This window comes from Neofelis nebulosa, chromosome 1, assembly GCF_028018385.1.
Source record: "Neofelis nebulosa isolate mNeoNeb1 chromosome 1, mNeoNeb1.pri, whole genome shotgun sequence".
Classification (NCBI taxonomy): domain Eukaryota; kingdom Metazoa; phylum Chordata; class Mammalia; order Carnivora; family Felidae; genus Neofelis; species Neofelis nebulosa.
Window position 1 is genome coordinate 225,634,266 of NC_080782.1, and position 12,736 is coordinate 225,647,001.

General features: G+C 45.9%; 2 long non-coding RNA genes across 6 annotated transcripts in view; one reads left to right on the top strand and one right to left on the bottom strand.

Moving 5' to 3' along the window:
* LOC131486719 (uncharacterized) overlaps positions 1–12,736 on the top strand; it is a 268,359-nt gene that overhangs the window by 199,835 nt on the left and 55,788 nt on the right. For 3 of the 4 annotated variants that reach the window (XR_009249401.1, XR_009249400.1, XR_009249406.1), the window contains one exon: positions 305–521. This is a non-coding gene — a long non-coding RNA (uncharacterized LOC131486719). Of the gene's footprint in view, positions 1–304; positions 522–5,718; positions 6,528–12,736 lie in introns of those variants that run through there. The other variant, XR_009249402.1, reaches the window with a different exon arrangement.
* Positions 8,607–9,746, bottom strand: LOC131486733 (uncharacterized). 2 transcript variants are annotated; one of them, XR_009249417.1, is made up of 2 exons: positions 9,624–9,746; positions 8,607–9,498 (listed from the first exon to the last, which is right to left on the bottom strand). It is a non-coding gene; the product is annotated as an uncharacterized LOC131486733 (long non-coding RNA). The 2 variants fall into 2 exon arrangements; XR_009249418.1 differs by having other exon boundaries at positions 8,607–8,908; positions 9,624–9,734.

The window sequence follows — 12,736 nt, forward strand, 5'->3', positions numbered from 1 at the left end:
AAGAAGAACCTTGCAATATTTCAAGATTATTGTAATATGTTCATATTTAATGAAGTATGCATAATATTTATGTAGTATTTTAACTTGAAGAGTTTTGTACCTCAGTCTTATCATCGTCTGGCTTATTTACTCTTTCCCACCTCTGTGTGGCCCCATTGACGCGGTGAGTCTCTGCTGGCCATTGGTTGGGTCTGTTGTTAGTAGTCCCAGGTATGGGTTGGCAGAGCGGGAGCCTCCCATCCTGGTCCCCCACGACCTGTGTCGTGTTCTACTCCCATGGTAAGCTCCCATGTCTCCATGACAGGCTGGCCGAGAGAAGCTACTTGCAGACGGCCACGGCCAGCACTCAGAAGTGGAGAACATTGTTTTGGAGTCAAAGAGACGGGCCCCAGAGGCAGGCAGGAAGAGTAGCAGACTTAGCACCATTGCCAGCTTCCACAGACCAGCTGATGACCCATGTGAGCCCAGAATGGAAAAGACTGTCACATGTTGGGTGCCTGGCCTGGACCTCACATCAGGTGGTGAGTATTGTCCGTTCTGACCGTGAAGGTCAGTGACTAAGGTATGAGTACAGTGTGGGTCTGACAGCTCTGGCTTCTCACTATGCCAGCCTGTGAGCCCAGAGTGGGGACTCAGAGAGACAGAACCCGGGCAAGATCCTCCCGGCTGCCCTTGCTCACAAGGACTCATGTAAGGCACAGGTGCCATGATCGTTGAGTGCCAGAACACATACTACGGGACTGTCAAGGCCAATGAGCTAGACCTGAATGTCATGGGGCACAGCTCGATTTGGGGCACTCATGGGAAGCGTCATCGTGTGAGCTCACGATAGAGAGGACATTTGAGTTGGCTTCTGAATAACAAGTGAGAGTTTGCCAGATAAGAAGTGGGAGAAGGCATTCCAAAGAAGAGGAAACAGCAAATTCAAAGGTGTCAGAGCAGGAAAGTGTGTCTATGTGTGGGGTCTAGAGAATGCCTTGTTGCGGGTTGGAGGCCACTGGACCGTGTGTCCTTGGGAGGTTGTATTTCCTACTCCAGATGCACTTTTTGCATCATCATGATGACAAACGTCTGCTCCCTTGTTTTGGTCCCAGTTTCCCAGCCCCTCCCTAAGTGGGGCTGACTTGTCACTCTGTCCTCTTCCCATAGACTCAGCCCATCCTGATCCTTAGCACCAAGCACTGACCTTTGTATATTAGAGATGAGAAACATCTCATAATATCAAGGAACTGTGGTTTAATTCTCGATTCTACTTGATCTTTCTCCCATGAAGACTTTGGCCTGGTCCTCATAGACTCATGGTTAGGCCCATAGCTAAGGGTCCTGCCTCTTTTACTGATATTTCTCCAAACATTTGAGTCCTTTTTTTGGAACTGAAGCTCAGTGACTGGGGACTTAACACATGCTATAAAACTTCTGTGGTGCAGCTGCCTCTAAATTGATCCGTTATTTGTTTAGAGGGGCTACTTTTTTCATTATTGCCTGAAAAAAAAAATCCTGCTTCTAATTATTTACGGTTTCCAAAATTGCCTCTGTCTCCATGTGTCGACTCTGAGGTTTTCTCTCATTTACCACCGTGCGTACTCTGTGCTCTAAATTATTAGTGCTAAGCCCGTGCCTTTGTGTGCTCCACGCTGTGTCAACATTGGGGGAAATTCTCTTTCTTTTTCTTTCTTTCTTTCTTTCTTTCTTTCTTTCTTTCTTTCTTTCTTTCTTTCTTTCTTTCTTTCCTTCCTTCCTTCCTTCCTTCCTTCCTTCCTTCCTTCCTTCCTTCCTTCCTTTCTTCTTTCTTTCTTTCTTTCTTTCTTTCTTTCTTTCTTTCTTTCTTTCTTCCTTCCTTCCTTCCTTCCTTCCTTCCTTCCTTCCTTCCTTCCTTCCTTCCTTCCTTCCTTAAGTACCTACTATGTGCTAAGCACTGGAAATAGAGTGGTAAGCAAGACATAGTCGTTGACATCACAAAATTTAAGTTTTAGTGAAGGAAGACTGATGATACCCAAATAAGTCAATAGGAAAGTTATTTAAAGACTTAGATGTGCCAAGAAAAAAAAGATTGATGTGTAAGAATCTGATGGGGGGTAGATGCAGTGGTAGTGGGATGACCTCTCAGGGGATGTGTCATTTGAAATAGAAAGCAGGGGCACCTGGGTGTCTCAGTCGGTTAAGCGTCTGACTCTGGATTTCGGCTCAGGTCAGGATCTCACAGTTCATGGGACGGAGCCCTGTGCGGGGCTCTGCGCTGACAGCGTGGAGCCTGCTTGGGATCCTCTCTCTCCCTCTGTCTCTGCCCTTCCCCAGCTCGCGTGCTCTCTCTCTCTCTCAAAGTAAATGAATGAATTAATTTAAAAAATTAAAAGGAAAGTAAGTGATGAAAGTAGCTGAGGGAAGCACATTCCCAAACAGCAGGTGTGGAGGCCATGTGGCAGGGAAAAAGTTGGAGGCTTGCAAGAGGCAGTGAGGCATGCCGTGAAACAGGATAGTAGACAAGAGCCCAACCTTAGGGAACAAGGCAAGGGTTTTGCATTTTTTCAAAGACACTTGTTGAACCATGTTATGGAGGATCTGTTATTTAGCCCGGATTCATAAAAAGTGATTGCAATGGAAGGTCCAGAGACTGTACTGTGAGGAGGGAGGCTTCGATGAGGATAAGAGCCACATTCAGAGGCAGAAGCTCCTCATGCTTTTTGCAGTGTTCAGTGGGCTGCAGGGAGATAGCCAATTTCCATCTTAAATGTCCATCGTCAAGTCAAACCCGTGAAACCACGCGTAGGATAGAAATGGCTCCCAACCCCTTGGCCTGGTAGCATCATAGTCTTTCCTGGGAAGGGGTGTGTGTGCGTGTGTGTGTGCGCGCGTGCACACATGTGGATGTGCAGGGAGCGTGGAACGTATGCCAGGCTGAACGCCTCATTTTACTTTCATTCTAAAGTTTGCATAACACGTTAGGTTGGGTACTTTTGAGGTCTCGGCTCTGGCTAAGAAATTAGTGAAACTGCAAACAGGGAAAAGGTAACAACAGGTCACCAAGACAAAACGCTTCCAGGACAAAGGTTTTCAACATCTTCTGCACGTCTCTGCTGTGGCTTGCATAAACTGTAGCTGTTTCGTTCAAATTTTATCTCAGAAATAGTTTTTTGTCTATCAAGAAGTTATGATTGACAACACTCGCATGGATTTCTTTTGTATCGAAAGTTCATCCACTGGCGATAGCACTCACTCCGATAAATTTGTGCCGCCGCATCCACTTAAGTTATGTGAACTATGAGGGAAAGCTTGTCTCGCATCTTAGTTGAACTGGACCATTTTCTGAGCCCATCGGATGGCTTAGTTATTGAAACATTATTATATGTAAATATTTGCCTACTACAAATCAAAATTGTCTTAGCACAATAGATTCTGAGGCCAAGACAGCAGCTGCCCTCCATCACCACTAGCCTAAAATATTTAAGTAGCCTCGTGTCTTTATTAATTAACTTCTTACATTTTACAAACACTAGAGTGCTCATGAAGAACTATTACTATGGAAAAAAAGTGGAGGGAAATTCAGCCCACTTGAAAGGTAAAAGAAAAGGTGAGAGGACGGGGGTATAGGAGTCACAGGAAAGTCAGAAGAGTGCTCCGTCCAGGACAGCCTCCTCTGGTGTCAACATCCCTGTCTTCCTGCCTGTGTTTGACAGTTGTCACAATGTCAACAAGTCTTACATGTGTACAACATAGACTCACCACATACGTATATATACACAGAGGCGTACGTATACATATGTGGACATGTGTATGGAACTGTTTATTACAAATGCATTTCACAAACATTCACTCAGTGAGGTAACTGACAGACATTTGAACTCTACAAAGTTCAACACTACTGCAGGCAGTAGGAATACAGCGGTGAACAAAACAGATAGAACCTCTGCCCTTGGAGAGTGTCCACCAATTTTAAGAATTCTGGGGTATTCTGTCAGATGCTGATACCATGGTTTGCTTAACCATTGTCCTGTTTTGGGACTTTCCAGTTGTTTCTCATGATTATAGAAGGTCCCTGACCTATGATGGTTCTGGCTTACGATTTTTTGACTTTATGATGGTGAGAAAGAGATACCCATTCAGTAGAAACTGAATCTTTGAATCTTGCATTTTGATGTTTTCCTGGGCTAGCAATATGCAGTGGGACCCTCCCATGTGACTCTGGGTAGCGGCCACAGCCCCCAGACGGCCACATGATCACAAGGGTGAGCAGCCGATAGGCTGGCAACCACTCTGTATCCATATGGCCGTTCTGTTTTCATACTTTGAGTATAATAGTCAATCGATTGCATGTGATATTCAACACTTTATTATATAAAATGGGCTTTGTGTTAAGTGATTTTGCCCAACTACAGCTAATGTAAGTGTTCTGAGCACATTTAAGGTCAGTGAGGCTAAACTGTGATGTTTGGTGTTAGATGTGTGTTAGATGCATTTTTGACTCGTGATAGGCGTAACTCCGTTGTAAATCCAGGAAGATCTGTATTAAAAAATGCTACACTAAATGTCCTTGTACATTTTTGTCCTTGTGTGTGAGCATGTATCTGTAGGACAGATTTTTTTATTTAAGGCTTTTCCAAAAAGTTATTCCCCTAGTTAAAAGCTTTGAAATGAGTTTCATTTTGAATTATGTATTTTGATTAATGCCATTTTGCCAAATCCAGAAAATCATTTTAATAAAAGGTTAGGGGGAAACTCCTCTGGGGTTCTTTTTCTATTTCCCTGCCTTTTGCCTTATGCCAAAAATTTTTTTTAATGATTTCCTTGCCAGTAACTGCTTTTGGCATAGCCAGAAGCTGAACATCATGGGGTTGGTGGGGAGGGTGGGGGGAGACGGAAAGGAGCATTTGGCTCCAAGCTGCATAATTTGGCAAGTTTTCCTACTACGGTAGTCATGTTTTTGCAAGATTCAGTGAACTTTCTGAAGGCTGACTCTCCAGAAAAACCATGACAGCATGGCTGCCTCTCTCCCTCTTGACTCATCCCTCTTGCCCTTGTCGTTCAGGGCTCTGTGGAGGCTGTTGAGTTTCTTGGGCTGTTCTCTTGCCCGGTGGAATAGGCCTTACTTCTTCTTTATTCCATTTTGCATTTGAACTCTTTCCCCTTCTAGTAGTTACCTCAGACACGGTAACAGAAGGCCAGTGAGGGTTTTCCTTGCCAAACTCCACTGGTGTATGTGTGTAGGTAGAGACCATGAAGATGTGCTTCCAGGATGACTGATGAAACGGCATTCCATCTTTGTCTGACGCCAGAATAGTCATCGACAATGGCAAATACCCTTTTTTTTTTCTGAGCGTAGGTGACACACAATGTTACATTGGTTCCAAGTGTACACATAGTGATTTGACAAGTGTATACATTGTGCTGTGCTCATCACAAGTGTAGCTCCCATCTGTCACCATACGTCACTTTTATAGTATCAATGACGATATTCCTTAACGGTAGCGAATAGTCTTGATCACTTACTCGGTGCCAGGCACTGTGCTAAGCCCTCGTCTTATTTGTTTCATTCCCTTAATAACCCTACAAGGTAGGAACCATCCTCCCCATTTTCCATGTGGGAGAATAAGAAATGAGAAAGTAACTGCTCAAAGCGCACCCAACTAAAAGTTGGAAGATCTGGAATTTGAAGCCAGGTCTTTTGCATTCTGGAGTCCCGCAGTCCTGACCTCCGTGCATCCTGCCTCATTTCCTGTCTAGGCTATGTCTGAGGGTATCTCGTGTTGAAGGAGCTTTTCTCTACTCGTCCTCTGGCACGCATCAAAGCCACAGCCGTAGGCCAGTGCTGAGCTGCTGAGAAACACGATAAAGGCGTTTATGATGCTGCTGCAGATGACTATGACCTCATCTTCCAAGACAGACCTACTATGTGGGAGAGAGGAGGCAGAGTTAGACTCAGAGACCTGAGTTACAGTGTTAGCTCTATCACTTATCGAGCACTGTGACTTTTCTCGGTTTCTTAACTTGGAAAATAGTGACCATCACTCCCTTCTAAGTTGCAGTGAGGACGAGACAGTATGTGTACAAGCCCCCACTAAAGGATTCTTTTATTGTTATTTGTTATTATCGCCCCAAGTGAGGCAAAGACAATCCAAGTCTCCATGAGAAGAAAGAACATAAGTCTGAGTTCCTGACTGAGGAGAGGCAAAGGTTTCCGGGAACTGCAACATGGATGAACCTTGAAAACATTACACTAAGTGAAAGAAGGCAATCACAAAGATCACATACTGGATGATAACATTCATATGGAGTATCTGGAACAGGCAAATCTATACAGACAGAAAGTGGTTCATTGGTTGCCCAGGGCTGGGAGGCCTAGGGGGACTGGAGTGTGACCACTAATGGGTATGGAGTTTCTTTTTGCGGTGATACGCATATTCCAGTGTCGATTCTGGTGATGGTTTTGTAACTCTGTGAACATACTGAAAACCATCGAATTGCATACTTCGAGTGGGTGAATTGTAAAGTATTGGAATTACATCTCAATAAAGATTATCTGTCAAAAATAAGTTTCTGATGTCTGCTTTCTTAAAAGAAATTGAGAAATACTCAGTCTATCATGTTTATATTGAATGCATTTCTCAAAAACAGCACTGCCTCTTTCTTAGCCAGGGCATTTAGACAAAAGTATCAAAATATCAGTACAGAGTAAAACACAAAAAAAGCTAAAGGCAAAACAAAGTCAGGAAGAGAAGCTAGACGGAAAAAAGTAGAAAGCTGGAAAGGAGACTGCCTATAAGTCTACACTGAACCTGACTCATGCTCCACGGGGCAGGCATTTTGAGCTGTTTGTTATACAATGATGGATCTGCAGTGATTCACCCACACACTCTTGTGGGGAATCCATGTGACAAAATGGCCTCCATGAAAAAGCAACTTGACCTTGCCCCACAGGCCACACAGATGTGCGTGTGGCAAGATGCCAAGGTAAGATGAGGACAGTTTGGTCCTTGTAGAATCAAACCATGGTGGCTGAATCTCAATTAACTGACCTATCCATCCAGGTCCAGCTGTAGGTGTTTGGTCCACGGCAGGTGTGATACCTGCCAAAATATGAGAAGATGCAGAAGAAGTAACTTGGCCATAAATGTCCTGTCTCTTGTCTCTGAAAAAAAATACCTATAAAAGTGCCTGGCTCATGTTAAGACCTTAATGGATGTTTGCGGAAAGGATTGTTGTTGGAATGAACCCAGCCATAAAAGATGTTGTCTCCCTCCCTGACTCTTAGGTAGTGAATTCAGGGGAAAAAAAGAAATGAACCACTTTTTGACATAATAATTTTTATTTTTGGTTGTACCTTCCAGTTTTTAGAGCGCCCCTACCTACGTCAATAGCTCATTTGATTTTGAACAGCACTATAGAGGTGTAGAATGCTAGATGGCATTTAGAGATGCCTGTCCCGTTCAAGGTCATATGGCCAGGGTCAAGACCCAAGTTCAGTGTCTTCCCAGGTCATGTGAGTTGAAATTACCTGGCCTAGTTAGTCAATTTAATTTTTCAATGTTTCAAGGGATTATATCGAAGCTACCCAGCATCACAGAGTGTGCTGTTGGTAAAAACATCACATATGGCAACGATGGGGGTTGACCAACCAAGTACCACTTCTTGAGGCCAAAATGAAGGAGGGAGCTATGACTAAGAGCACAGAATCCAGTGCCTGTGGGGGAAGGGGCTTAACAAGGTGGTTAAGAGCGTAGGTCCAGAACCACATTCTGGTTGCGGTCCAGTTTTGTCATCTGTTAAATTGGGACAGTGTCACCATGATGCAAGATTGTTGCCAGGGTTGAGCGTGCTGTGTGCTGAGTATTTAGCAGAGTGCTTAGCACATAGTTAGCGCTCCTTAAAAGCTATGTTTTAAACACTCATTTCTTTTTTCTATTTCTTTTTCTTCCATCCTCTCATTGCCATCCTCTTCACTGTCATTTGCTCAGGAAAGTACAGGGCTGTCTCATAACAACTGAGAATTTGGATGTCTTGTGAGGAGGCACAGACATACGGATGGGATTCAGGGTATGGCTGTGGTCTGCCCTCTCCACAGGCTGGACAAGGTTGGAACTCAGAGGTCCACACAGGGCAGCAAGCATAGGCAGGGATGTGGTGAAGGTGGGGGTCCGGTGGGGAAGGCTGCGGCAATAGGCACCTGTCTGGTTTCAACGCTGCAGTCGAAGCAGCCAGGTACAGGACTTGCACCGAGAGGCCGAGGCATCGGCTCAGAATCGGATGGGTGAGTGGGCCATCCAACCTCCCACCACACACTGCGGGTGCCCCGGCTCAGGGCCTTTACCCCCAACGCCTGGGCAGACTCGGGCTAGCAGACAGGCGCTTTCCCTCCAGGCAACGCGCTGGCCTTCAGAAGCTGGAGCTTGCAGCAGAGGGTTCTAAAGGGAATCCCATTAGCTCTCAAATGCCCAACTTTATTCTTTTTTTTTTTTCCCCCATATATGAAATTTATTGTCAAATTGGTTTCCATACAACACCCAGTGCTCATCCCTGCCCTCCTCAATACCCATCACCCACCCTCCCCTCCCTCCCACCCCCCATCAACCCTCAGTTTGTCCTCAGTTTTTAAGAGTCTCTTATGCTTTGGCTCTCTCCCACTCCAACTTTATTCTTGATGTTCCTAAGACATGAGGGACAAATGCAAACTAGTAAGAGGGGCGAGTTAAAAATCACGTGATGTCTCAACCACTGCAGGATTCTCCAACCCATTAATCAACTCTGTCAATCGCCAGAGACTCATTTGACCCCATGAACCAATCACCGCAGGTGCACGCGACCTTCTCTGCACGGCCCAACATCCAGTCTCCTGTCTTCTACTAAATCTTTTGGTGTGCACCTGTGCAACAAGGTAAAGGACACCGTCTGCGGTTTGTCCAGTTTAAACCAGTACCTGCGAGAAGTGAGTGTTGATTTCAAATGTGGGCCTTGCAGGAAATGCTAATGATGTGCTTCGGGGAGAGTGGGAAATACCACTGGCTAGATGAAGAGTGCAGAAAATGCCGCTCAGTGGAACGGGCTACTGTATCAGGATTTAAGAGACTTGAATTCCAGACTTTGCTCTACTGCTGACTGTCCTATAACCTGGGTTGGCCCCGGTGTTGTTGACTGTTAAATATGGTTAACCCTTGAGCTCTGTCTTTGACTGTCACAATGATCTGATGAGATAATATGGGGAGAAGAATTTTGGAAACTAAAAGCTGCTTAATCCTTTCATTCAAAAGTATTTGATAGCAGCATATTGGATACTAACTCAATGCAGCAGGTCCGGAGGGGGCAAACAGACCCGGGGTCTCTGTTGCTTACAGGATGAGGTTAAGCCTCAACTGCTATGAGAGAAGGAAGCAGAGTGGGGAGGACGGGGTGGAGGAGCAGGGCCCGGAGCCTGGGAGGGAAACTGACAAGGCAGTTCCCTCAGGTTCAACGGGCAAAGATTATGCCCATGGAACCAGACTTCAGGGATCAGGAACCACAGCCGGGAACCTGGAAAACAGAGGCGCCGAGGTTCAGAAAGGGGGCTGCCGAAGCCCTGGTCAGGAACCCCAGCAGGCCCGGGGTGCAGGCAGCCCAAGGGAAGAACAGGCCTTTTCAGCGTCACCCCCTCTTACCAGACCAGCTGACCGAAGAGACACAGAAGCGAGCTCTAAGTGCAAAACAAAGCGGTGGGGCTCCCACTTGAGTGTCATCGGGATCACCTGGGGCGCTTCTGAAGCCACAGCTCTCTGGGCCCCACTTGCAAGTTTCTGATTCAGTAAGTTCGGGGTGGGGCCCTCGCCCAGGGCATTTGCATGTCTAACAAGTTCCCAGGTGCAGCTCGTCTGCTGGTCTGAGGGGGACACTTAGCCAACCGAGCACCCTGGGGCAGTCGCTCTGAATTCCTGGCCCGTGAAAGAAATGGTAGGCAGAGGAAGCATGTCCGAGTGTCCCGGCATCCCCCTCACCCGAAGCAGGTGCTCTGACTTGGTGCTGCCACAGGCTCAGACCGCCCACCCCCACCCCCACCCCCACCCAGTGGCGATACCAGGCTAGGAGCCCTGGTGTGGGCGGTGCTGGGACTGCCTTCTTCTCTTTGTAATCGTGGACAGGGGCCGGCCCGGGGCGTCTGGTGCCCTCTCTGCTTTACCTCCACGACTTGAGGATGCTCGGGACAGGTTAGAACTACCATCTATGGACACAGACGGTTTGGGAGCATTTTTCCCTCTTGGAATATTTGCAACTAGGAAAACACCTTCTGTATCACGTTGAATCGCTTCCCTCGTCTTTGTCTGCCTTTCTTCAAGGTTTGCAAGTGGTTGTGATTAGCCGGTTCCGTTTTTCTCATGTTCTGTGAGGCTTCTGCACTGGTTGTGCACCGTAAACTGGAAGAAGTTGGGTGGCTGCTTGAGTCTCCATCCCTTGCACGGTCTTGGCAATACGACTGGTAATGCAGGGGCGTTCTTCTTCCCCCTCCCCTCCCTTCTATTCCCCGTCCATTGAGACATACAGGTGCTCTTTGCCCTTCATTCACAATTTTCTCAGTGCTCCGGTGGTGGGGAGAGAAAGACTAAGTAGAGTATAAGAAGCAAATTGTTACTCGAGCATAGAGGATGGGGTGTGTTGGCCATGGCTGGGTCAGGGAAGATTCTCTCAACTGGCGTTTCCTAACTCCGGCTGCGTGATAGAATCCCTGGGAGTTTTTTGTAACTAATACTGATCTGGGATGGGACCCTTGGCATTGGAAAATTTGAATCTCCTCAGGGCATTGTAATGTGTAGTCAAGCCTGAGATTTGCTGTTATAAACCAATGTTTCTTAACAACACCTGGGTGCTAAGCACAGCTGCATTTTGGTGTGACTTCCTTTTCATAACCACAAGCCATGCTGAGGAGGGTTGGAGGCTGCCACCTATGGGGTAGAAGTCCACTCCACAACCCTAAGTTTAGACAGGTAACAATAGGAAGTAGGTTACCTCAGGACCAGGTGGGCAAGATTTAAAAAAAATGCAATTTCTGAGGGCAGCAAACAATCCCCAGCTGAGGATGACAGGGGCCGGAACCAATTCAGGAGTACGAGCCAAGGATTTCAGTGCCGGGAGAGCAAACTACCAGGGTCAGATCATCCCAGGCCCCTGGAGCCAGCACAGGGATAAAGCTTCATTCCAGAACCAACTGCGGCTCAAGGCAGGAACTCCATGTCCTGGGCCAGCACTGGGTGAGTGGGACTGTGTTCACCCGGGGTTTTCCCACCCGGGACATGATAAAGAGGAAGGTAGCAGGGTCTTGAAAAGTGAAAAGTGGAGAGGAAATCGCCTGGCTTCCATAATGCTGAACAACCAGTTGCATTGTTTTTGTTTTTGTCTGCACCAAACTGACCTAATGTTTCTGACGTTGTACAGATCCCCGGGATAACGAGAATCCAGACAAAATAGTCTCTCAGAGCAGCACTCTTTAAATAGTGCAAATGAATTCCCAGGGGATCTTGTGAACTTGGGAGATCCTAATTCATTTGGTGTGTGGGGCGGGGGGCAATGGAGGGGCCCGAGAGTCTGCATTCCTCACAGTCCACCATGCGATGCTCATCTGAGGGCCACTTTTCAGTAGCAAGGACTTAGAGACAAGGGGGTGTCTACCTCAAATGCACCGGAGGACAACACCCCACGGAGACCCGTGGAGTCGCTATTGATGAGGAGGTTGACACCTGCTTTCCCTCTTTTCTCAGATTAAGGGAGTCTATGGTTTTTGCCAAAGGGTCCCCTTCCTTGAGAAAAATGGCTTTCTGAAGACCTGAGTGCAAGGACAGCATAAACAATGTCTGTCTCACATCACACGCTGTCCTTCTCCTCATCCTGTCCCATAGGAAAGACTGATGTTCCACAGAGTGAACCAGGCTTGAGCTAACCTAGTGAAGCAAGAACCACAAATAAGTAACCTGTTACCTGGGAACAGAGCAGCAATTCTTTCATAAATGAATGTCAATGAGGTATAATTTTCTGCTGTAGCAGAATTTCTACACCTGACAGTATTCTTAATATACTTTAATTAAGAGGTTAATCTGTTGTAGAAATTGCTTTTCTCTGAAGCCACCTGAAATCAATTTAAACTCAATTACAAGTGGTTAGCTATTGTTTATGTGGTTAAAGATTAGAGAATACATTTTTGCTTGTCAGGAGCCATCCGAGCAAATTTTGAATGTCATGATCAGAGGAGAGTCTGAATAGTTGAGTGCTCTTTAATGGGCATAGAGAAACCATTAGAAAATATAATCAGTCATATTTGATGACTGGACCTTGGGACTCAGCTAGAAAAGGGTCTAATCATTTCTGTCCCTTAAGTGCCACGAGGATTGCTCTGCTGAAATTAATTGATCATTACGTGCTTTCTGAGAGCCTAATATACCCTATTTGATGGAATATAAATTGCAAAAATAATCTGTAAATTATATAACAAGCTTCAGAATACATTTGCCCTCTGTCTCTTTCGCACAGATTAAATCTGACAGCTAGTTTCAAAATGATCAAAATTGCTTAACTCCTCCAATAGTTTGGAATGCTTGAGTTTTACAAAGAAAAAAAAAAATCTATTGCCTGCCGTGTGCCCAGTATATAAATTTGAATTACAATCCATTTTCCATCAGCAAAACGTAGAGATAAAAAGAGGTCTGAAAAGGTTTTTGGGGGGCTTGAATGCATTATTTTATTCAATTGCTTAGTAAGGTACTTAGCTGCTATTAAAAATTTGGATGCA